Here is a 26,959-nt window from a genome sequence, read left to right on the forward strand (position 1 = left end):
GGCAAATAGGACTGTAGGTCTTGGGAGGTTTTGGAGTTAGGAGGTAGGGGATAAAACTGGATAGTATTATGATGTAATGGAGTTATATGTTTGTATATTGCAGGGTGGGGGATTTTATCATGTGGGGATCGTAGGGGTGGGGGGAGTAAAACAAAAGGGGTCAGGTAACTCGATGTTTAGAGAGGTTTCAGTTTTGTAAGGCAGTTTGCCAGTTTAATAAGTGTGATGTGCACCTGTTTCAATAAAGCGGCCTTTTACACACACAAAATGGTAGTCGGTGTGCTTGCCCCCCTTCTTCCCTCCCAAGGGGGGTTTGGGGGGCAGCCGAGCCGCGAGGTCTGCCCCCCGGGCAGATTTGGGAGGGGGAAGGGGGGAGAACAAGCGAGCGGCCATTTTGCCGCGTTGGGCTGGCTAGGGATAGCCCAAAAGCCGCCCAAAAGGAGCCCAAAAGCCCAAAGTATATATAGTTTTCCCGAATGTTCCCAGCCACCATTTTAGATACTGAGACCTGGTGGCTGGGAACGTTTTTAGTCAGGAGCTTTTTGTCCCCGCCCACCCTCCCTAGGTTTTTAGGCTTGGGTTTTTGGTTGTGCTGAGAAAGTCAGGACAGGAAGGGTTTTTGTGTCAGGTGGCTGGGTTGGGACAGGTGCACAGGGGGTGTTTATATGTAAGTTGTCGCTTGGAACAGGTGCTGGCGGAGTTGTTTTTGATGTTGGCCAAGTTTGGCTGGATTTCGGTACTTTCTCGTGAAGTTTGGGGAGTTGGGAAACGGGAGCGGGGAAAGCGTAACCAGTTTGGGAGTTGACATTAGAGGGTAGTTAGTTACAGTTGCAAGAAGGCAAATAGGACTGTAGGTCTTGGGAGGTTTTGGAGTTAGGAGGTAGGGGATAAAACTGGATAGTATTATGATGTAATGGAGTTATATGTTTGTATATTGCAGGGTGGGGGATTTTATCATGTGGGGATCGTAGGGGTGGGGGGAGTAAAACAAAAGGGGTCAGGTAACTCGATGTTTAGAGAGGTTTCAGTTTTGTAAGGCAGTTTGCCAGTTTAATAAATGTGATGTGCACCTGTTTCAATAAAGCGGCCTTTTACACACACAAAATGGTAGTCGGTGTGCTTGCCCCCCTTCTTCCCTCCCAAGCATTGGCCAAGAGGCACTTCTCACCTCTGGCTCCACGAAGAGATGAAGGGGGCGGGAGATCTAAAGATTGGAAACCTGTGCGTCAGAGATATCGCCCCCAAAGTGTTGGCTCCTTGTGGGAAAGGGGCAGGTAGTTTGTTTCGGGAGGCCGAACTTGGGCGCCTGGTGGTTTGGTGAGGCGAGAAGAGTCTGGTCGCACCCGAGGGAGTTTGGCGCCTCCACCCTGATCCGCGAACCAGACACAGAATCTGTCCGCCTCATTGATTTTTTATTAAAATCTCTAAGCGCTTGAAGGCTGTGGAAGCCCATGTTGGCACATTATATTTTGTAGAACATCTGGCACAAGCCTTGCGCCTTCCTGCCTGGGCCAAGCCCAGCTTTCTGCAGCCTGCATATGACAAAACTCCGACGAAGGGGTGGCCACCAGAACCGTTAAAAAAAGCCTGAAGGGAGATGGAAGAGGTTGGACCTGATTGAGACCGGACGTCCATATAGTGTCATTGGTACAAACACAGACAGCAGTTGGTGCACTTGTTTCTGGACTTAGTTATTATGTATTCGCACGTGTGTTTTGTGGCACGAACCTCTAGGCGAGGTGCTGCCATTTCTGTCAGGATACGGAGTCTCACGCACATGTTTTATGTGGGGCATGGACGTTTCTGACTCAGGCCTTGACATTCATTCGGGGTCAGGGTGGCTGAGTGAATGTATTCCCCCCCCCCCCCCCCGAACTTCCTTTATGACTGTCGAGTTTGCTTGCTGCGCTCACTCCCCCACAGGACACTTTGTACTTTTAAGCTGGCCTCACCACTTTCAAATGTCACCAGCCGGGCCTGGTCTCTCCGAAACTTCGGATTGGGGAAGAAAAGCATTGAAGCTCGGATATCCGAGGAAGCAACACTCCTGAGCAGGGAGTTTCAGAAGGCAGGGGGTAATTATAATTCTGCCTTTCTTCAGGTGGGGTCCTTGCTGCTGCCTGGGCCACCTCTACTGTCGGTGGATGCTTTTTGCTAGTGATGTGCCTTTGTGCTGGTACTATATTGGTGCTAAAGGCTTCTTTCTCGTAGTGGAAGCCAATTCCGGCGAGGCAGCTATGTTACACGAGGGGTACACTATTGCCGAAAATACCTCTAACCCTAAAAGTAAAAAATGACACTTCCCATAGAACAGCTCTACGGATAAAAAGAAATACTTTGCATGGAATGAGTTCTTGGAAATACAATACACAATCATTTGTAATAAGAGTTTAAACATTATGAGTTCTGGGCATTGGGTTAAAGGTATAGGTTGTTGGAATTAAGAGTATGGTGTTAGGAAACAGGGTTAACAGTATTGGGTTATGTGTAGTGTAAAGGTATTAGAATAAGATTTAAGATTTAGGGGTCAGATGGATTAGAGATTAGTAGTTAAAGGTGTCATATAAATCTCCGTCCACACTGCTTGAGAGTCGGGAAGGGTTTTTGTTGACAAAAGAAAAATGAATGGTCTGTGAATCACAGATTCAGTCGACTGAAATGAACAATGGAGACAAGCTCAACAGGCACAGTCAAGACCTATAGTTACCCTCCACTACACACAAGTTTCTAGTATCGGTCACGAGGCAAGATTTCACAAAAAGAATACGAGCAGGTGTCTGATTAAAATTATAAGAAGAGTGTGGTAATGAAGAGGGCAAAATGTAGGTAAGAACGAAGATTTATTGAGATGAGAAAATCCCACAGACTGCGCAGGATGTGCGCGCAAGCACAGCGCTGGCAAGCGTCAACTGTAATTGCAATCTGTCACCAAACGGGTGACCAATTGTGAGCCAGCACAGGGCTCGCGCTCAGAGGGGCGCGCGATGAAGTGGCACGCACAGAGTCCACGCACCGAGGGCGCGCGTGGATAGGTCAAGGTCACTACAAAGAGTAAGTAACTTGTAACGAAAATATATACTTTTCTCAGTTGAGCACATTGTTCAATCATTATTTTATTTCGTGACCCAAAATGCAAAGAACCACATCATCTGTGATTGACACTAGCTGCGGGCCATATAAGGCTGAGCAATAAAACATGGCTGATGCTGGTTACATTTGCGCTTCCACAGGCACAATGCGTCGTGAGGTTTTCATTTGGGCATAGAGTAAAGAAAATAAGTCTAAAAGTTAGGTATGGACTTATAGGTTGAAAGGTTTGAGTATTTTTTTAAGGATTACATTTCATGTATAGGGCTAAGGGTTTGGTGTTAAGGCTTTGAGTTTGGGGTTTACAGTTTAAAGGCTCAGGAGTTAGGGGTATGGTGTGAAGGATAAGCACTATAGAGTTTAAGGGAATAAGGGTTAAGGGCATATGGTTATGGGCATATGATTTAATGGTATGGACTGTAGGGCACAAAGGCTAAGTGTATAGTTTTAGGGGTTATGAGTAACATGCATATGGTTACGTGTCAGGAGCAGTACAGTGTTAAGGTTTTTGGGTTATGGGGATTGGATTGTAAAGTAGAGGTCTAACAAAATTTCTTTAGGGACGCAGATGGAAACATACTATAAAGGTTTGTTGATCAGTGTTAGTTATTTTGGCATGTGTCCGCTGTATGCTGGCTTCGCTTTTGGGTCCCAGGCTCTCCTCCTGTGGGAGCAAGTCACATCAGGAGACCCCCCCTGCCAATGTACCCAAAGTGGTTCACTCACAAACCTTTACACATTCTATTATTTTATATTTAGTTTATTGTTTCATATCTTAGCCTACCTTTATGAAAACTTGCTTTTCACAGTAACACTACACTGGGTTGATTTCAGTGGAAGACACTTCGATTTTATAGTGATTAAAAACAACTGATTCTATCTCTCAGTAAAAAAATGTTGAATATGGTACCTCCCTCTTAGCTTGCTGCCAACTGAGCGCAGGGCGTGTCTGACACCTTGGGCCAGCAATGGCTCCTTAAACAACACCACTAGGGTTTTTGGGACTTGTAGTTTCAAATTTGCTGTTGGTTTGGGCCTGAAAGACCCAGAAACATAGGTATGGTTCAGTGTCTCACACATGGCATGGGGCTTCTTGAAGCTATGTTTAGAGTGTAATGTAATATATGTTTATCGATTTGTAAAGCCACAGCGCTTACTCTGAGCTCCCAAGCTGTCTCACTGCAGGTGTGAGGTATATGCTGTTGCTTGTCCATTTACATTCTCTACTAAAAACGGTGCACTACAAGTACCAGAATGCAAAGAGACAAACACATACAGTGCTGACTGCACATCAAACCTCACTCCTGACATGGAACAAGCTGCCTCGCGGCTCTGCGCTTTCCACTTACCACAGAAATGTTTTCAAAACACATTTTTTTCTGCTGTCTAATGCCGCTGCCTATTATAGATAGTAGGGTTAAACCCATGAAGTCATTGGGACCTGGGTAATTGATCGGTATAGGCATAAGGGTCCCAGACTGGACATACAATTATTCAAAACATTTTTAAATATTTAAACAAAAGGATAGAACCATTGATGTAGAAGTACAGTGTTTTTATTTTCAGCGCACTTTTGTTACCTTTCAATGATAAATAGATATGTATCAAACCATCTGTATTCACAAATTTCAAAAGAGCCCACAAAAGGAAAGGGGAGGGGGGAAAGTGCAAGAAACGAAATTATGATAATTGTACATCACTTGTCATTAATTGTAAGCATATACATTCATGAATACGGTAAATCAGTGTCAAACTGGCCACACAGAGGAAAAGCATAAATCACACTATTTACATAACAAACATATTCCTAAAACACTGAATACATCTTGCTTTTTAGGAATTGATAGTGTAGATAGGAGTCTACGTTTCGACCCAGAAGTTGTAGGATAGTCGATCCTTACGGCGCGGGTCTTTGTCAGGACGTGTAGGGGGGGGGGGTTAGGGGTTGTAGGACAGGGGCTGATTCCTAGGTTGAAAAGGGGAAAAATTAATTATTCAACCGGCCTCAATAGAGTCCCGTAAATACGTAGCGGATAACCGCTCGTTGTATGAAATGATATATAATATGATATAAAGAACTGAGGAATATACTGGGGGTGAGCCACATACTGTGCTCGAACAAGCTGCATTTATCTCATTTACCTGTTGTATCAGCAGGGCAGAGGGTATCAAAACAAATGACCAGGAGTGTTCTGTGGACAATCTATATAATAATAAGAAAGTCTAATAAAATTTCTATCCCATGTGGTTGGGAGAACATCACAAGTGTATAAATTAACAAGTATTTGTGATTAGACGGCAAACAGGTATTACCTGTAACACTGGAGAAATGTTTGAGAATAATCATTCAGCTGTCCGTATCTGTGAAACGGAAAAACGGCAGCCAGTCATTTAATTGGACTTAGTGGAAAAAACGCTTCTAGACATGGTTAAAAAACGCTTCTAGACATCGTTGCAAAACGTTTTTGAGGCTTACCCGATCAATCAAGATAACGGGATTGTAATGGAGAAACAGAGCGTTCATCCATCGTGGACTCAGTCATTGGAACCGAGGCGAGAGCGTTCAAGGTTCAAAATGGAAAACCGCTGTTGTGATCTAAGGGATTAAAAATCACAAGCCGGTCACGGGTGCGCACAGTGGTGCGATATCCTATCTGAGGATAATAACGCACAACACGTCTATTACAACTTACCCGATTGTATCAGGAAATGTGATTTACGATGGGTTCAGGGCGGCGTCTGTGCGCTTCTCCTGTAACCAGGAAGTGCTGCCGTGAGTGCTGAGGAAAACTTTCAAAGCTCAATCGCTGAAAGTAAGGAAGGACTACCGGGCGGCGGTTGCTAGGAAACATGGTCAGTGCTGAGTAAAGAATCTTTCAGTGACATATTTGGCAGACTATTCCAAAAACGAGGGAAGTGTAATTACTCTGCATGTGTTGGATTTAAAGGTGCACCAATACACAAAATGGGAATTATTGATGGAAAAAGAAAGACTCCATAAAAAAGGAGAAGAAGAAAGACTACCAGAAGATGGTGGCTGGATGACCCTTTCTTCTTTTCCTTGGATCTTAAAAGGAAAATATATCAAATATTTCAGAGAAATAGCTCAGAATCAGTTTGTCAAGCCCGAGCCTAGATCACATTAAAGTGGATGCGCGGACCTACCAAAACAAGGCGGTCAAGGCGCACGTCAAATAAGCAACATAAGATTTCCAAACAAGAAACCAGGAGATTCATCTCCCACATGCATAACAATATATCAAAAATATCACATTGGTTATACCGCATATAATTGTCAAAGAGAAGGATTTCTATTCCGACTAAGCGACATAAATGCGTGAACCTACCCGCACGGTGGTTAAACGCATACCATACACAGGAACTTACAACCAACAAATGACAATCAGAGAACTGCCAATTGAGCAAAACTGCTATCAGATTCATTTAAACCATTGTGTATGGAATCAAAAGAGTGAATCCATTTGATCTCCCTAACGTTAAGGATAGGTTCTATGTTACCACCCCTAGGACCCAGTTTCACCTGTTCTAATACAATCCATTTAAGGCTTTCAGGGGAATGATTCTTTTGGTTACAATGGTCTACAAGTGGCGCTCCTTGTACCTTACATCTTATGCGGCTACAGTGTTGTAGGAATCGTACTTTTGCACGTTGTTGTGTTTGTCCCACATAGATTAAATCACAGGGACATGTTATGCAGTATACCACATTGGTGGAATTACAATTCGTATGCGATTTTAGAGGAATACGATGTTGTTTGTGGACAAATTCATTAGTTTGAATGGTCGATGGACATGCCTTGCACGAACCACACCGGTAGTGACCCACAATGGGTGGGAGATTCCACATCGAGGTGATAGATCGTTCATCTTTAGTTTGAATTGAATTGAATTGAATTGAAATTGCACTTGTATAGCGCCATCTACCCGGAGGCCTCGTAGCGCTTATGACTAAAGCTAACTTAGCACAGGCTCGGGCAGATTAGCGGGATTTGGCAAACAAGTGAGTTTTCAAGGCTTTTCTGAAGGAAAGATGATCGGTGGTTCCTCGAAGGGAAAGGGGGAGGGTGTTCCAGAACTTGGCAGCGGTGTATGAAAAGGAACGACCTCCCCAACGGGCTTTCCTCACTCTGATAGAGGAGGCCAGCTGGAGGGTACTGGAACGAAGGGAACGTGAGGGGACATAGGGGGTGATCAGGGGTTGCAGAATTGCAGGACCAAGGTGGTGGAAGGCTTTATGTAGAGTACACATAGCTTTAAATTGTACTCTGGCCGCTATGGGGAGCCAATGGAGTTCCTCAATGGCGGTCCTTGCTGACTCCCAGCGAGGGAGATTGTAAAGCAGACGGGCCGCACTGTTTTGGGTGACTTGGAGTTTCTGAATGACATAGGAAGGGGCTCCCATATAGAGGACATTGCCATAGTCCAGGCGAGATAGTATAAGGGCCTGGACTAGAATCCTCCTAGCCTGGAATGGAAGCAGAGGGAGCACCTTCCGTAGCATCCTCATCAGGCCGAAACAGGTGGCTGCGGTCTTTGTGGCTTGGGCTGAGAAGTTCAATGCGGTGTCAAGCCAAACCCCCAAGCTTTTTATTTGAGGTTTGGGAGCGGGAGGCGGGCCCAAACATGGAGGCCAGATGGATGAAAAGACAGAGGGCGAGGGGTTGCCCAATAAGATGACATCTGTCTTCTCCCCGTTGAGTTTTAAACGGGAGGATTGCATCCATCTGGCAACAGCCTCTAGACAGGGACCTAGGGTGTTGGACGATACCTCTGAGTGGTCCAAAGAGACCACCAGTTGGGTATCGTCCGCGTAGGTGACAATACGCACACCGAAGGGCTGGACAATCCTGTCTAGAGGTTCCATGTAAGCATTGAACAGGGTGGGGCTCAGGGATGAGCCCTGAGGAACCCCACACCTAAGAGGATGTTTGGGTGACACTGCCTCGCCCTCAAAGACCTGAAAGAAGCGGTCAGCCAGAAAGGATGTCAACCAGTCCAGCGCCGGGCCCGACACGCCCATGTCTGCCAGACGTTGTAATAGCATGACATGGTTCACCGTGTCGAACGCGGCGCTGAGGTCTAACAAGATGATTGCCACTTTGCCACCCCGGTCCAACACTGCTCTAGCTTCCTCAGTTACGGCCAAGAGGGCTGTTTCGGTCCCATGTAGGGGCCGAAACCCGGTCTGAGAGGCACGTAGGAGACCATTTGACTCCAAAAAGTTCATCAAGATGTTGTTCACGTGCCTCTCGAGTAGTTTACTCAGCCAGGGGAGTAAGGAAATAGGACGATAATTCGCCAGGTTGGATTGGTCAAGGTTGGGTTTCTTCAACAGGGCCCTCACCATCGCGCACTTCCAGGAGGGAGGTACGGTTCTTGAGGAGATGGAAGTGTTGAGAACGTCCAATATGACCGGGCGAATTATGTCTATTGCCTTAACAAGGGTCTGAGGGGGAGCTGGGTCATTAGGGGAGCCTGTGGTGACTTTAGAGATGAGTCTATCCAGTGCCAGAGTGTCTAATGGGGGGATTGCATCAAGCATACACTGGACGGGGGCTTCAGAGGTGGTAGGCATAGGAAGGTCTAAATCACTGTCAGCATCCCCAAAAGAGGAGTATATAGTCTGAATTTTTTCAGAGAAGAAAACAGCTAGTTCATTGCAGCGGTTTTGGGCACTGTCTGCAGAAGGAAGTTCAATAGGGGGTGAAATAAGTGTTTCAACAATTTTAAAAATTTCCCTTGGAGCATTGGCAGCTTCATCGATTTTGCTGCAAAAAAGGAAGCTTGTGCCGATTTTATCTCCTGTTTATAGAGCCTAATGGCGGCTCTATAATCATCCTTCCTAATTTCGGAATAGTCCTGTCTCCAGGCCCTTTCGTGTTTCCGACAGGTTAGTTTCATGGCCTTATGGGCAGGGGTGTACCATGGAGCAGCTCTAGGTCTTTTCATAGAGCTACTAGCCTGTACGGGGAGGACCATGTTGAGTGTAGATGAGATCCAGTCATCAAAATTGTTGGCTGCTGTATTGGAGTTCAGCACCTTCCTGGGTATATCTTTGGCCAGGGCAGTTTCCCAGGCAGGGAGGGGAAGCAAGGGCCATTTCCTACCTCGGTTTTTAATGAGACCGCTAGTGGAGGGGGAAGGATTAGTGCGCCAAGAGAAAGGAATCAAAAAAAGATCCGTCCAAGGTAGCGGAACCGGGGGTTTTACTATGAGATCATCGATGTTACTGTAGATATGATCTAGCAGGTGGCCTCTGTTGTGGGTTACATGAAACCCCTTCTGCTGTAGATCCAGCGCTTGAAAGTTAGAGCAAAGGGTATTGGCTGCGGTATCGTGAGGGTCATCTAAATGCAGGTTAAGATCACCCAACACGGTGAAGTTGGGAGAGGATAGCACGTTACTTGCAGCGAGATCCGTAATTTTACTAATAAAATTATTAGGAGCACCTGGGGGGCGATAGGCTAGAATGCCAGAGAAAGTAGTGGTTGGTGACAACTCTAGCGAAAAGTGTAGACTTTCGCAGGTTGGCGAGGTAGTGGGGGTGGTTCGGCATTTGTAACTGTCACGATAAACAATGGCCACTCCTCCACCTCTCCCAGTCTGGCGATCTAGTCTCTTTAATGTGAATCCTTGGGGAATGGCCCAAACAATAGCTGGATCGTTATCCATATGGAGCCATGTTTCGGTTAAAAAAAGTGCATGAGGATTGAGATCTTCAATCAAAGAATGGAGCTCGGTGTGATGTTTACACATAGACCTACAATTGAGGAGGAACATTTTCCATTCCTGAATGGGAGGTGGCGGACAGGAAGGGGGGATGGAAGGGCACCAATTGCAGTTTGGACAGATATAATCCATTTGGGAAGGAGAAAAAGTATGAGCACATGTCAGAATAAGGGGCGAACGGAGGGCATGCATGGATAATGAGTCATAGGACAGCGGAGGGCCTACCATGACGGGCAAAGCCAGGCACCAGTCAGCAGGAAGCGTCTGGACGCGGACTGGCGCAGACTGGCTTCTCTTCGGCGCGTCTACGGCGCTACCGCTGCGCGTCACCGCTGCGCGAACGGGAGCAAGCTAAGAAGGTTAGGCGGAGTGGGAGACTAGCGCGTCAACCCACCGAAGATGGCCGCCTCAGAGGGAGCAACCAGGAAGTGGTGCCGCTTGCCTCCCTCCACAACAAACAGCACTGGTTGCTGCGGTGGAACGGGGAGAGAGCGGACCAAGATCAGGTAATGTGCACAGAGTAAAACAGTAAAACAGTTTTTAAAAGCAGTTACAAGCAAAGCACAAGTAGGAATACAAGAAGAGCGCTTGTAGCAGTCCTACTTGCTACCAAGCGCAGCGCTACGATATTATTAGTCAATCTCGAGCGCGAAGCTGCCCAGCCCTTAAGTAATCAGGGCGGAGTGGGAGACTAGCGCGTCAACCCACCGAAGATGGCCGCCTCAGAGGGAGCAACCAGGAAGTGGTGCCGCTTGCCTCCCTCCACAACAAACAGCACTGGTTGCTGCGGTGGAACGGGGAGAGAGCGGACCAAGATCAGGTAATGTGCACAGAGTAAAACAGTAAAACAGTTTTTAAAAGCAGTTACAAGCAAAGCACAAGTAGGAATACAAGAAGAGCGCTTGTAGCAGTCCTACTTGCTACCAAGCGCAGCGCTACGATATTATTAGTCAATCTCGAGCGCGAAGCTGCCCAGCCCTTAAGTAATCAGGGCGGAGTGGGAGACTAGCGCGTCAACCCACCGAAGATGGCCGCCTCAGAGGGAGCAACCAGGAAGTGGTGCCGCTTGCCTCCCTCCACAACAAACAGCACTGGTTGCTGCGGTGGAACGGGGAGAGAGCGGACCAAGATCAGGTAATGTGCACAGAGTAAAACAGTAAAACAGTTTTTAAAAGCAGTTACAAGCAAAGCACAAGTAGGAATACAAGAAGAGCTCTTGTAGCAGTCCTACTTGCTACCAAGCGCAGCGCTACGATATTATTAGTCAAAGAAATGAACACACCACGTGGTCTCGGATGTTCCTTGCCTTTTTAAAGGAATGGAGTGGTAGGCAGTTGGTTTCAAGGTCATCGGAGATCAAATTCCAGTACTTGTTAATAGTTTATTTTATCAAGTTACTCTGAGTTGAAAAGGTGGTTACGCAAATGAGGCGTTGTTCATTGCTGTTAGATCGCTCATTTGGTTGCAGTAAAACTTCTCGGGGGCTAAACCAAGCCCTCTTTCTTGCTCTCTTAGTCAAACGTTTTGGATAGCCACGTTCCATTAGTCGAGTCATAAGTATTTCAGACTGCTCCATATAGTCATCCTTTTTGCTACAATTGCGACGGATTCGTAGAAATTGGCTGAAAGGCAGGTTGTCCCTAAGGCCTCTCGGGTGGTGACTAGAATATAGTAGTAGGGAGTTCCTCTCTGACGGCTTTCTGTACAGAGTAGTATGTAGGATCTCGTCCTCTTCAAAAATAGTAAGGTCCAAGAAATCAATGGATTTTTTGTCAAATTGAAAAGTGAATTGGATATCCGATGACCTACCATTGAGCCATGTGAAAAAAAATTTGATTTCATTTTCAGTTCCTGTCCAGATTAAAAGGATATCATCTATGTACCTCATCCACATGTGTATATTCGGTCTGAATGGGTTGACATCATTGAGTACGAACGTATCCTCATACATGGACATAAAGATTATGGCCAGATCCGGGGCAAAGGCCGCCCCCATCGCCACCCCCTTGGTTTGAAGGTAGAAACAGTTCTGAAAAAAGAAAAAAATCTGCATCATAGCGATTTTAAGCAATAGGATGATGAAGGATGTAGGGACTCGGACGGGAGCCTCCCGTTGATTCAGTGCGAGGGTCACCACCATCAAAGCTTCCTCTTGGGGTATGCTTGTGTAAAGTGACACAATGTCACATGTCACCAAAAATTCATGTTGAAAGTCGAATGGACGTCCATCTATCATGTTGATGGTGTGTGTTGTGTCTCGTAAGTACGTTGCAGTGCCTTCGGCCAAAGGTTTTAAAAAGAAATCAATGTACCTACATAGGGGTTCCAATAATGAGCCACAACCGGATACTATTGGTCGTCCTGGGGGCTTGTGAGGATCCTTATGTACCTTCGGTAAGGTATAGATTGTTGGAATACGTGTTTATTTTGGTTTAGGTACTGGAACTCCTGTTCTGACAGATAACCTAGTTCCATACCTTCCTTTGTCACTTTGAGAATCTCAGCTGCCAGGTCTCTAGAGGGGTCACCGCCCAACTTTTTGTAACTGATCCCATCACCCAACTGCCTCATAATTTCCTTCGTGTAGTCCCCCAAATCCTGAACGACAATGGCACCACCCTTATCAGCGGGTTTCACAACCACTTCCGTGTTGTTTCTTAATGATGTTAGGGCAAGTTTTTCAGCTCTGCTGGTATTGTATTTGACAAATTTCTTTTCATCCAAGATTTTCTTCACGTCGCGTAGAACTAAACTCTCGTAGGCCAGGATACGCTGAGTCATGGCATACGTAGGGGGTACAAAGGTTGATGGTACCCTCAAATTCGTAGTAGATGAAGGCTGTTGAAAGGGTTAATCCTTAAAGAAGTACTTAAGTCGTATTTTTGCTGAAAAACTTATTAAGTTCAGCCATGGTGGTAAAGACATTTGGAGTGGCTGTAGGAACGAAAGATAAACCTCGGCTAAGTACTTTTATTTCGTCTTCCTTCAGGGTGTATTTGGAGATATTTATCACAGGGGAGGTGGTTGTTTCTACCATCTGTAGTTCTTTCTGCGGGTTGATCTTTCTCCGTGCTCCTCCTGTGGGAAGATCACCTGTTTCGTGCCTCTCCCTCTCCCTGAGTCCCACTCTGCCCTCACATTGGATTGGCCCCTGTCGGTGCCCCTGTTCCAATTGTTGCCCCTGCCACGGGGGGGTCTCCATCCTCCCTGTCCTAAAAAAGGATTAGGTTGATATGGCGGTCCATAGGAGTCTTGGTATCCGTATCCGTATGTCCCACTCGGACCCGCTTGTTCTGAATCCTCACCGGAGCTGTATGACGAATCAGAGAAAGTCGTGAAATTTCGTCTTCCCCTGAACGATCCACGGCCCCGATTGGTGAATCTCCCTTGGCTGTTCTGTCGATAATACTCGTCCTGTAGGTAGGGATATGTTCTTTTTTATCATACAATCTTAGGTCACGCGCCAATTTCTCTAGTTTCCTTTTGATGGTAGTGGTCTCGAAGTCCTGAAGGGTCGCAACGAGTTTGGTCAAAGCTTCTTTGGAGTTAATAAGAGTGGAATCACCGGTGATCTCAGCCTTCAAATCCGCTATTTGTTTAGTTAAGATGGAAACTTGTTCATTGGCTGTCTCGATGCCAAGGACCATCCAATGTCGCGAACAATTGTTCGCGACAAAACTGAAACCTTCTCGAAACTTGGGAACATCAACAAAAATTGCAGGTTCAACTTTGACTTGTAGGCCCACGGGAATGATGTTTGATTGCAAGCATTGTGCTAAAAAATGTCCATGTAGTTTCGTTCTGATTAATTTTTTCTCCAGGCGTTCGAGTTTATTAATTTTATCGTTAAGAGAAAAATCAATAGCCGGTATATTTGGAGAGAGAAAGTTGTTGGCGGGCTCCTGTAACAATTGCCTGATATATTCCTCAGTATAGGTAAGAGTATCTTTATCAACCATGTTGGTTGAGTGAAAACAAATTATATTGAAAATCCACAGAAATAGAAAAAAGTTATTTAAATAGAGAAAAAAACCTCGCAGACAGCGTCTGCTCGAAGTGTATTATAGATAGTAGGGTTAAACCCATGAAGTCATTGGGACCTGGGTAATTGATCGGTAAAGGCATAAGGGTCCCAGACTGGACATACAATTATTCAAAACATTTTTAAATATTTAAACAAAAGGATAGAACCATTGATGTAGAAGTACAGTGTTTTTATTTTCACCGCACTTTTGTTACCTTTCAATGATAAATAGATATGTATCAAACCATCTGTATTCACAAATTTCAAAAGAGCCCACAAAAGGAAAGGGGAGGGGGGAAAGTGCAAGAAACGAAATTATGATAATTGTACATCACTTGTCATTAATTGTAAGCATATACATTCATGAATACGGTAAATCAGTGTCAAACGGTCCACACAGAGGGGGCCACACAGAGGAAAAGCATAAATCACACTATTTACATAACAAACATATTCCTAAAACACTGAATACATCTTGCTTTTTAGGAATTGATAGTGTAGATAGGAGTCTACGTTTCGACCCAGAAGTTGTAGGATCGACTATCCTACAACTTCTGGGTCGAAACGAAAGGAATATGTTTGTTATGTAAATAGTGTGATTTATGCTTTTCCTCTGTGTGGCCTCCTCTGTGTGGACCGTTTGACACTGATTTACCGTATTCATGAATGTATATGCTTACAATTAATGACAAGTGATGTACAATTATCATAATTTCGTTTCTTGCACTTTCCCCCTCCCCTTTCCTTTTGTGGGCTCTTTTGAAATTTGTGAATACAGATGGTTTGATACATATCTATTTATCATTGAAAGGTAACAAAAGTGCGGTGAAAATAAAAACACTGTACTTCTACATCAATGGTTCTATCCTTTTGTTTAAATATTTAAAAATGTTTTGAATAATTGTATGTCCAGTCTGGGACCCTTATGCCTATACCGATCAATTACCCAGGTCCCAATGACTTCATGGGTTTAACCCTACTATCTATAATACACTTCGAGCAGACGCTGTCTGCGAGGTTTTTTTCTCTATTTAAATAACTTTTTTCTATTTCTGTGGATTTTCAATATAATTTGTTTTCACTCAACCAACATGGTTGATAAAGATACTCTTACTTATACTGAGGAATATATCAGGCAATTGTTACAGGATCCCGCCAACAACTTTCTCTCTCCAAATATACCGGCTATTGATTTTTCTCTTAACGATAAAATTAATAAACTCGAACGCCTGGAGAAAAAATTAATCAGAACGAAACTACATGGACATTTTTTAGCACAATGCTTGCAATCAAACATCATTCCCGTGGGCCTACAAGTCAAAGTTGAACCTGCAATTTTTGTTGATGTTCCCAAGTTTCGAGAAGGTTTCAGTTTTGTCGCGAACAATTGTTCGCGACATTGGATGGTCCTTGGCATCGAGACAGCCAATGAACAAGTTTCCATCTTAACTAAACAAATAGCGGATCTGAAGGCTGAGATCACCGGTGATTCCACTCTTATTAACTCCAAAGAAGCTTTGACCAAACTCGTTGCGACCCTTCAGGACTTCGAGACCACTACCATCAAAAGGAAACTAGAGAAATTGGCGCGTGACCTAAGATTGTACTTCATAAGTTTTTCAGAAAAATACGACTTAAGTACTTCTTTAAGGATAAACCCTTTCAACAGCCTTCATCTACTACGAATTTGAGGGTACCATCAACCTTTGTACCCCCTACTTATGCCATGACTCAGCGTATCCTGGCCTACGAGAGTTTAGTTCTACGCGACGTGAAGAAAATCTTGGATGAAAAGAAATTTGTCAAATACAATACCAGCAGAGCTGAAAAACTTGCCCTAACATCATTAAGAAACAACACGGAAGTGGTTGTGAAACCCGCTGATAAGGGTGGTGCCATTGTCGTTCAGGATTTGGGGGACTACACGAAGGAAATTATGAGGCAGTTGGGTGATGGGATCAGTTACAAAAAGTTGGGCGGTGACCCCTCTAGAGACCTGGCAGCTGAGATTCTCAAAGTGACAAAGGAAGGTATGGAACTAGGTTATCTGTCAGAACAGGAGTTCCAGTACCTAAACCAAAAAAAACCACGTATTCCAACAATCTATACCTTACCGAAGGTACATAAGGATCCTCACAAGCCCCCAGGACGACCAATAGTATCCGGTTGTGGCTCATTATTGGAACCCCTATGTAGGTACATTGATTTCTTTTTAAAACCTTTGGCCGAAGGCACTGCGACGTGCTTACGAGACACAACACACACCATCAACATGATAGATGGACGTCCATTCGACTTTCAACATGAATTTTTGGTGACATGTGACATTGTGTCACTTTACACAAGCATACCCCAAGAGGAAGCTTTGATGGTGGTGACCCTCGCACTGAATCAACGGGAGGCTCCCGTCCGAGTCCCTACATCCTTCATCATCCTATTGCTTAAAATCGCTATGATGCGGAATTTTTTCTTTTTTCAGAACTGTTTCTACCTTCAAACCAAGGGGGTGGCGATGGGGGCGGCCTTTGCCCCGGATCTGGCCATAATCTTTATGTCCATGTATGAGGATACGTTCGTACTCAATGATGTCAACCCATTCAGACCGAATATACACATGTGGATGAGGTACATAGATGATATCCTTTTAATCTGGACAGGAACTGAAAATGAAATCAAAATTTTTTTCACATGGCTCAATGGTAGGTCATCAGATATCCAATTCACTTTTCAATTTGACAAAAAATCCATTGATTTCTTGGACCTTACTATTTTTGAAGAGGACGAGATCCTACATACTACTCTGTACAGAAAGCCGTCAGAGAGGAACTCCCTACTACTATATTCTAGTCACCACCCGAGAGGCCTTAGGAACAACCTGCCTTTCGGCCAATTTCTACGAATCCGTCGCAATTGTAGCAAAAAGGATGACTATATGGAGCAGTCTGAAATACTTATGACTCGACTAATGGAACGTGGCTATCCAAAACGTTTGACTAAGAGAGCAAGAAAGAGGGCTTGGTTTAGCCCCCGAGAAGTTTTACTGCAACCAAATGAGCGATCTAACAGCAATGAACAACGCCTCATTTGCGTAACCACCTTTTCAACTCAGAGTAACTTGATAAAAAAAACTATTAACAAGTACTGGAATTTGATCTCCGATGACCTTGAAACCAACTGCCTACCACTCCATTCCTTTAAAAAGGCAAGGAACATCCGAGACCACGTGGTGTGTTCATTTCTTAAAACTAAAGATGAACCATCTATCACCTCGATGTGGAATCTCCCACCCATTGTGGGTCACTACCGGTGTGGTTCGTGCAAGGCATGTCCATCGACCATTCAAACTAATGAATTTGTCCACAAACAACATCGTATTCCTCTAAAATCGCATACGAATTGTAATTCCACCAATGTGGTATACTGCATAACATGTCCCTGTGATTTAATCTATGTGGGACAAACACAACAACGTGCAAAAGTACGATTCCTACAACACTGTAGCCGCATAAGATGTAAGGTACAAGGAGCGCCACTTGTAGACCATTGTAACCAAAAGAATCATTCCCCTGAAAGCCTTAAATGGATTGTATTAGAACAGGTGAAACTGGGTCCTAGGGGTGGTAACATAGAACCTATCCTTAACGTTAGGGAGATCAAATGGATTCACTCTTTTGATTCCATACACAATGGTTTAAATGAATCTGATAGCAGTTTTGCTCAATTGGCAGTTCTCTGATTGTCATTTGTTGGTTGTAAGTTCCTGTGTATGGTATGCGTTTAACCACCGTGCGGGTAGGTTCACGCATTTATGTCGCTTAGTCGGAATAGAAATCCTTCTCTTTGACAATTATATGCGGTATAACCAATGTGATATTTTTGATATATTGTTATGCATGTGGGAGATGAATCTCCTGGTTTCTTTTTTTTTTTTTATATATTTTTTTTTATTTTAACAGTAAGACAAGAGTAGGCATTACAAATATCAGGTGTCAAACAAGTCAATGCGGGAAAGGGACAGGCGGGGAATTATACATACACGAATCATCATAAGAAACCCACGGTAAATCACGACTATACACAACAGTTAGACAGAATAAACAGTCTATCATATGATCGAAAACAACCCCGCCACATCCTCCCCCATCCGCAATGATACAGGATAATTAAAGCCAGTATAGACACCCGAGCAAAAAAGGATCCATGAAGAATAAACAGCCCACTTCTCGTAAAGGGAAAAGGAAAGACAAAAGAGGCCATAGAACAAAACAAAGGAAAAATAAAAAAACCCTCCCCTAACCCCCCACCCTGCACCCCTGCAATGGCTACGGCCTAACCCCACTAGCAGCGTGCCTGTCGCCCAAGAGCTACCCTAAAAGAAGGGAAAGAGAGAAAAAGTGGAGGAGGAGAAAACCAAACACACTCCCGGTCTCCCGTGCCCCCGCCAACAGCCACCACCCCCAGACGCAATAAAGCCAACATTCAGCAAAATATACAAACCAGTCGGGGGAGTATAGTCAATAGCCACCCAATTCCCGTTACACTATAGGCACAACCCCGGCATTACTGAAAACTATAATATCGGATCGAAGCAGTAAAGGTCAGCCCTGGCCAGTACGATCTTCCTTAAGAGTCTCCGTCTCTCGAGCCGCCATCTTGAGAAAAAGGGCAAAGCGTCCATGAAAGTTCTCGACAGTGCAGTAGAGTCGCATGCAGGATAAATGTTCACGAATAAAACAATGAAATGCTTCCAGGAACAGCACGTTTTCCAAAAAGTCACTGAAGAACTTGTTACCACACTGGAGACCGTTCATAGTTGTAGCATAAGGAAACAGAGTCGAACAAGAGACGCTGGCATTAAGCACAGGCTTGAGAGTCATCGATTCGGGACCGCCAGGGCTCAGGAAATCCGGTATCGGCACAGGGACCTCGAGTCCAGACGTTCGGTGCATCGCTGGTACAACAGCCAGAGGAGAGCTCAGCAAAGAACCATCCTCCGGTTCCAGGATACCGTCCACTTTCACGATCAGTGTCCGGAACACAGCGCCAGTATGCGAATGGAGCGCCTCAATGGCGGCCATGACGGCCCGCAGCGATGGCGTGCCTTCCATCCGCTCCGTCCCCTCTCAGTAGGCGGCAGAGCCGGATTTGAACCCCGGAGGCCTCCGGGGTAACAGGCCACGCAAATCAGATGTAAAACAGTGGGCGCTCCTCTTATAGCAGAACACACCTGTGCCGTCAGCGAGGGCCCCGTCCCGTCGACCCCGGGTGGTCAGCAAGGTCTTTGGGCACCAGATCCCCACCTCGGCATCCGGTGGAACACGCTGGTGTGTCCTCGGTGTAGATCAATCACAGGACCGTCACCAAAAAGCAACAATTCACGGCACACTTCGGGAGACCGGGCTCAGTCTAGGTCTCACGGCCGTTGTTGATCACTTCCAGACCGGATAGGTTAGAAATCGAGGTCCCGGCTTCCCTACGATGCTAGGCCGAGAATGGAGACACGGCGTATCTTCGTCAACCGATGAGCTCGAAAACTCGGGATTGCACCGTTAGAAGCAGTAGAACTTCATAAACAGGGGAATCAGGTGTAAAGTCAGGATTGAAGGCAGGATATTCGAGCTGCTGGCGGAGGTCGGCGGAGCCGGGAGCTTACACGGCCATCTTGGTTGCTAGCGTAGCTCCTCCTCCCATCTCCTGGTTTCTTGCTTGGAAATCTTATGTTGCTTATTTGACGTGCGCCTTGACCGCCTTGTTTTGGTAGGTCCGCGCATCCACTTTAATGTGATCTAGGCTCGGGCTTGACAAACTGATTCTGAGCTATTTCTCTGAAATATTTGATATATTTTCCTTTTAAGATCCAAGGAAAATAAGAAAGGGTCATCCAGCCACCATCTTCTGGTAGTCTTTCTTCTTCTCCTTTTTTATGGAGTCTTTCTTTTTCCATCAATAATTCCAATTTTGTGTATTGGTGCACCTTTAAATCCAACACATGCAGAGTAATTACACTTCCCTCATTTTTGGAATAGTCTGCCAAATATGTCACTAAAAGATTCTTTACTCAGCACTGACCATGTTTCCTAGCAACCGCCGCCCGGTAGTCCTTCCTTACTTTCAGCGATTGAGCTTTGAAAGTTTTCCTCAGCACTCACGGCAGCACTTCCTGGTTACAGGAGAAGCGCACAGACGCCGCCCTGAACCCATCGTAAATCACATTTCCTGATACAATCGGGTAAGTTGTAATAGACGTGTTGTGCGTTATTATCCTCAGATAGGATATCGCACCACTGTGCGCACCCGTGACCAGCTTGTGATTTTTAATCCCTTAGATCACAACAGCGGTTTTCCATTTTGAACCTTGAACGCTCTCGCCTCGGTTCCAATGACTGAGTCCACGATGGATGAACGCCCTGTTTCTCCATTACAATCCTGTTATCTTGATTGATCGGGTAAGCCTCAAAAACGTTTTGCAACGATGTCTAGAAGCGTTTTTTAACCATGTCTAGAAGCGGTTTTTCCACTAAGTCCAATTAAATGACTGGCTGCCGTTTTTCCGTTTCACAGATACGGACAGCTGAATGATTATTCTCAAACATTTCTCCAGTGTTACAGGTAATACCTGTTTGCCGTCTAATCACAAATACTTGTTAATTTATACACTTGTGATGTTCTCCCAACCACATGGGATAGAAATTTTATTAGACTTTCTTATTATTATATAGATTGTCCACGGAACACTCCTGGTCATTTGTTTTGATACCCTCTGCCCTGCTGATACAACAGGTAAATGAGATAAATGCAGCTTGTTCGAGCACAGTATGTGGCTCACCCCCAGTATATTCCTCAGTTCTTTATATCATATTATATATCATTTCATACAACGAGCGGTTATCCGCTACGTATTTACGGGACTCTATTGAGGCCGGTTGAATAATTAATTTTTCCCCTTTTCAACCTAGGAATCAGCCCCTGTCCTACAACCCCTAACCCCCCCCCTACACGTCCTGACTAAGACCCGCGCCGTAAGGATCGACTATCCTACAACTTCTGGGTCGAAACGTAGACTCCTATCTACACTATCAATTCCTAAAAAGCAAGATGTATTCAGTGTTTTAGGAATATGTTTGTTATGTAAATAGTGTGATTTATGCTTTTCCTCTGTGTGGCCTCCTCTGTGTGGACCGTTTGACACTGATTTACCGTATTCATGAATGTATATGCTTACAATTAATGACAAGTGATGTACAATTATCATAATTTCGTTTCTTGCACTTTCCCCCCTCCCCTTTCCTTTTGTGGGCTCTTTTGAAATTTGTGAATACAGATGGTTTGATACATATCTATTTATCATTGAAAGGTAACAAAAGTGCGGTGAAAATAAAAACACTGTACTTCTAATGCCGCTGCCTGGCAGTGTTTGTTCGGTTGCTGAGTCCAGTGATAGATGGCTGAGGCTCTTTCTCAAAAGAGTTGAGGTGAGGATTGGCGTCAATTTACCAACTTTTGAGGGGCAGAGGATGTGACATCATGCAGTCTCTGAGATTATTGATGACATCACAGGTTTAATCCTTGGACCAACCATTGCCCCTCAACGGTACCTATTTGCCTCAAAGTAAACGTTTACGATGAGAAAATCACGATGAGATGAGGCAATATTTCTCTCCATGTGTTCCCATTCCTGACGTGTCACGCAGTTTGGTGCTTATTTCCCATGTTAAAGAACAATAGATGTTTCAGCACCCAGGCTAATGTGCTGTATAGCTCAATACATATAAGGTCCCAAAGGCGAGACCGATTGTATTGCAAATGCTTGTTGTTCAGTAGACTTGAATACAAATGCAAATTGCAAATGCAAATTGCAAATGCTTGTTGTTGAGTAGGCTTGAATACAAAAGGCCATGATTTGGGCGTGAAAGAATGCGACATGTGACTTTGGACCGTTCAAACTCTTTCTTATCTGCACTCTTAACAAAGGAATGACTTGGAAGCTGACCTTGTGATACGACCTCCGCATGCTTTGTCTTGTGGTCAAGATCCTTAGGCTTGTGATATATTTTTAAGACACTATAGAATCTTTCAAAAAGAATATAATGAACAGGGAGGGTCATGGTGTACTTTTAAATTGTTTTGAGGGAGGGATGTATTGAAAAAAAGGCTAGAGGATGGTGGCGCTCGTGGGAAGCTTCCTCAAAAAACACGGGCGAGTTGTTTGTGAAAAACCACATAAATGGAGCAAGAGCATAAAACAGTTCCCTTGTAGACTGGTTTTATTAATTCTACCTGTAGAAGGCCACTGTGCAGGCCAATAACTATGTTTTGCCTTTACTATACAATGAATTGCAGGTACTTTGCAGGTTTGAGACCACACTTCCCACAAAGATGAACAGTAGAGAGTGTGCATGCATAACACAGGATGTCCTTCTTATATGTAGACTCTGGTCAGTATGCAGGTCAAGGTTTAAACCTTTTTATATGTGTGACCTGTGATCAGTTCACAGTCAAGCAATGTACATTTCATAAATATGTCTTGTGGTCAGGGTACTGTTCTAGGACTGGATGTTTTGATAGATGTAATGTGTTGCAAATGTGCAGATCTGTTACTGGAAAAGCTCATACATGTGGCCTGTGGTCAGTGCCAGTAGAGGAGTAAAACCTTTTTATTTGTGTGACTTATGCTCAATGTGTGGGTCTCAGATTGGACCTTTTCATATCTGTCACTTGTAGTCAGTCTGCAGGTCTCGGAATAGACCTATCATACATGTGACTTCAGGACCATGTGCAGTCCAAAGACTTGATCATTTCACATATGTGGCTTATAGTTTGCATGTAGGACAAACAATGGACGGTTTGATATACATGATTTATGGTCTGTGTGCAGGCCTAAGACTAGACCCTTCATATACAGTTAACTATGACTCTAATCCAGGGTAATGAAGCATGGCTTTAATTCAGGGCCATGCACCATGACTCTAATCCAAGGCAATGAACCATGATACTAATCCAGGTTCTGACAATAAATTATGTCGGTGAATTGAACTCAGACCTGCACACTTACCGTGACCACAAGTCACATTTATAAAGTTGCCTAGTCCTAGTCCTGGACACAGGTTATATATATATATATATATATATATATATATATATATATATATATATATATATATATATATATATATATATATATATATATATATATATATATATATATATATATACCAATATACCTATATATACCTTTATATATAAAACCTGTGGTCAGTGTCCAGGACTAGTATATGCAGTTCGCCAGGTTCTGTTTCAGTGGAGTGCGCTCTCTCTCTCTGTAGCAGGAACTTTATAAACACTGCGTATAATCAATGCACTTTACTCTTACATTGACACTTGGGCAAGCCCACCAGGTCAGGCCTTCTAGCAATGGCCCACACCGCGGTCATGTTAAATTGTGTTAAGTGCTCTTGAATGGCACATTCCCACCATAACTATGGCCTCAGCGCCTCTTGTGAATGCTGCCGTCTTCGCTGTTCTCTGTTGATTTGGAATTTAGTGGAGTTTCTTGTTCTCTTGAGGAGAGTAGTCTTACTGGATAGTGGTTGGCATGGCATGATGGACCCGATTAACGTATTGCCCAGTGATTGACTACGTTGGAGGAGGTGGTGACTAAATGCTCTTACTGGTGTCTGTTCACCACCCTCCCTGTCTGGCTTTGCTATTCCTTGCTCCATGCAGTTTTTCTGAATTTGTAAAGGCTGTTTCCCAACTGCTGTGCAACTTCTGCTACTCTTAGAGCTGAGATTTTCATGAAAGTCTTATAGTCTGAATTCAGCAGCGTAATAGGACGGAATGTATGAAGCTCTGTGGTTATACTGAATAAGCACCTACCTGTGTTATGACATCTATTAATGTAATAACTGCACTTTCACAATTGCTTTATTAACCTTCCTGCTTTCTCAAATTTGCTTGAAAATGCTTGATTTTTCTTCTTTTTTTTAAAAATTTCTTGGGGGGGTAATCCCCCCAAACCCCCCTGTGGGGGTTCGGGCTCGCGAGCTATGCTCGCTCGCTCGCTACGGTGCTGTATGCAAATCACTTTGCGCCCCACCACTTTCAAATGTCACCCACCGCCCCTGGCACACACACAGGGAAAAAAACACAAATGTATTCCACACCAGTTTAGACAAATAGCCAATAATTATCTGAGTAAAACAAGACCAAAACGACAAAATTCCAACATACAGAAGTCAAGATATGAATTTTTAAAGATTACATCAAAATGCAGTGCTTAGTTGTCTAAAGCTCCAAATGGGGATATCTGGTCACACTTGACTGGGACAAATCCAAAAGTTCAGTCCGACCACAATAGAGCGTGGGTCTGATACAGGAATAATGCAGACCCCCTTACTGTACCTTGGATGCATTGGAAATCAAAGATGATGCATGACGCAGAGGAGGTGAGATGTCATGGATGTAGGTGAAGCGTCGGTTCCTTAGGCGATGCAGGGTTGTTGAAGCTTTGCTGCTCTGGGATGATGCATTGCACAGAGGAGGTGATGTGTCAGTTGCTGTGCAAGGCCTTGGTCCTAGAAGGTGACATGGAGTCAATGCTGCGTAGGTGTTGAGAGCGTGGAGCGTCAATTCCTTGGTGTTGAAGTGGAACCGCTGGACCACAAGTGATGCGTTGATCAAATTTTACGCATGGCCAGGGATGCTTCAGAGTTGAGACGGTGCACCAAGGATGTCAGCGGCGTGTTGTCGAGACTCGCACAGCGGCGGTTCTTTAGAGGCGCTGTGCCAAAGCCGGGGCTGTGCTGAAGTCGAGGTAGATGCGTTGTGCACTCTGCAAGTGGTGTCCATGGCTGCAGTGCAGGTAGCAGCGATGCATAGATTTCGCAGGGATGCACCGGTTCCGAACTAACACTTTGGGTCGATGCGTCGATTTCTGGGTTGCAACACCAAATCCACCTCCAAGGGCTGAGGACTGGATTTGGCACCTCTTGGCGGATCATGACTTACAGCAGAGGAGCCCAGGTATTGGTAGCAAGTTGCAGGTGAAGTATTTGATGTCCCTGGAACTTCAGCAACAGAAAGCAAGCTCAGTCAAGCCCTTCGAGAACCTTAGAAAGCAGGATACAGAGAATAAAGTCCAGTCCTCTCACTCCCAAAATAGAAGCAGCAGGCCAACACAGGAAAGCAAGCAGCTAAGTGGTGGTCACTCCTTGCAGCACAACAGTTCTTCTTTCTGGCAGAATGCCCTCAGTTCAGAAGTGCTCCTAGTAAATGGTGTCAGAGGTTCAGTACTTATACCCATTTTAAAATTTGAAGTAAGGAGAATTTATAGAAAGGTCTTTGTAGTGCACAGGGCCCTACCTTTCCTGGCCCTGGCTCCAGACACACTACAAGGGGGAATGCAGCTATTTGTGTCGGGACAGGCATAGCCATATTTAGGCACAAGTGTCAAGTCCTCCCACCACTCTTGCTCCGGAAGACCCATCAGCCTGTGTAACATTGTGCAATGCAGTCTAGTGCCTGGGAGGGCGGAGCTAGAAAGAGGAACAGGAGGAGCCAGGACCGGCTAGTGGGCAGTTAGAGTAGGGACAGGGAAGGAGAAGGACGTGGTAAATAAAGATCCTTAATAAAGATATATCGTGTCTGTCTTCATTGAGCCAGGACATGACAACTGGCGACGAGGGTGGGATGAGTGAGTCCACCACCCACGGAACCTTCAGAAACGTCCTGTCCCGAGCAGCGTCTGCCAAGAGAAGTGCTGCTGCGAAGAGTGAGACTGCCGCCTGAAGTGAGAGGCTAGCAGCCGGTGACCTCAATCCCCAGTCGGGCGACTGTGGGGAGTCCAGGAGGAGCCGGGATAAGAAGCGCTGGGGCGTTGGAGAGAAAGCGCTCGATCGCGCCAAAACGCGGCTCACGCCTGATGCGTGCAAGTTGGCACGCGCTAAAAGAGCAGAAGTTGGGAGCCCACTCCGACTCTGCCTGCCACCCCAAGGTGTAGAAGATTGCCCCTGGCAGCGGATACTGCCTCAAGAAAGCCTGCAGACGAGTACCGTCGAGCGTGGTGAAAGACGGAGCTCGAGGGGCACCCGACATCGGGATCTCACCCCCGATGCGTGGGATTCAGCATGGTGTCGCCGAGTGAGCACGAGATTCCAAGAAGCAAGGTGGGAGCCCACCCCAACCCTACCTGAATGTGGCGGCGGTGACACAAGGTGTGGAGACCTGGAAAAGTACTGCGGTCCCTGAGATCGGCGGCCGGTGAGTCCCGATTGAATCGGTCCGGGTTTGAATGAACAGAGAGAAAGTCTCGTGGGTGGTGAGATTTCAGCAACAGCAGCCATTTTGAGGTCAGGCAGCCATAAGGACAGACCCCTTGTGCAGTGTGGGGGCGGCCATTTTAAAGTCAGGCAGTGCAGAGAAAAACACCAAGCACAAGTAAAAACGAGAGTAAACAAGGACAAACAAGCACAAGTCAGTGCAAGTGTGAATTGGCAAGCAAACCCGAGTCAAGGCAAGACTAAAATAGAAAACAAGCACGAGCCAAAGCAAAAGTGGCATATGAAACAAGCACCAGCAAGTGCAAGAGCAAGGTGACAAACAAGCACAAGCAAAGGCGAGAGTGAAACACAAACAAGAGGCAAGCAAACAAGCCTAAGCAAATGCAAGAAGTGAATCAAACAAGTGAACAAGCATAAGCGATATAAGAAGTGTGGTGAAACAAGCATAAGCAAATGCAAAAGACAACAGTGGCACAGGCCAAAGAGGGAAGAACGGCAGAAGGCAGTGCCAGAAACAAGCGAAGATCGCACCGAAGGTAAACCTGAATGTAAATGAACACAGCAAACACTGGCAAGTGCAAAGGATGCACTGAAGACATATACTGAAAATGCATGCACTAAGAATGCGACAAACACGAGCAAAGGCAAGTGCCAAGGTACAGGTTCAGCACTATGTGAAGACAAACAATTCAAAAGCAACAGAGATTAATAAAACAAACGTTCCAGAAGCATGAGTAGACAAATATCAAAGAAGCCTTCTCTCATCAACCAAGTGGAAGCGCAAGAAGATGTTAACGTTGCCCCATATTGTTGCAACAGC

General features: G+C 45.1%; 1 protein-coding gene across 1 annotated transcript in view; it reads left to right on the plus strand.

Moving 5' to 3' along the window:
• The first annotated feature begins 2,986 nt into the window (after positions 1–2,986).
• Positions 2,987–26,959, plus strand: part of MACROD2 (mono-ADP ribosylhydrolase 2) — a 1,869,528-nt gene continuing 1,845,555 nt past the window's right edge. Inside the window, exon 1 of the mRNA XM_078647087.1 lies at positions 2,987–3,051. The gene's annotated coding sequence lies outside the window, so the exon portion shown is untranslated. The remainder of the gene's footprint in view (positions 3,052–26,959) is intronic.

The sequence above is a fragment of the Lissotriton helveticus genome, chromosome 6 (genome assembly GCF_964261635.1).
Source record: "Lissotriton helveticus chromosome 6, aLisHel1.1, whole genome shotgun sequence".
Lineage (NCBI taxonomy): Eukaryota > Metazoa > Chordata > Amphibia > Caudata > Salamandridae > Lissotriton > Lissotriton helveticus.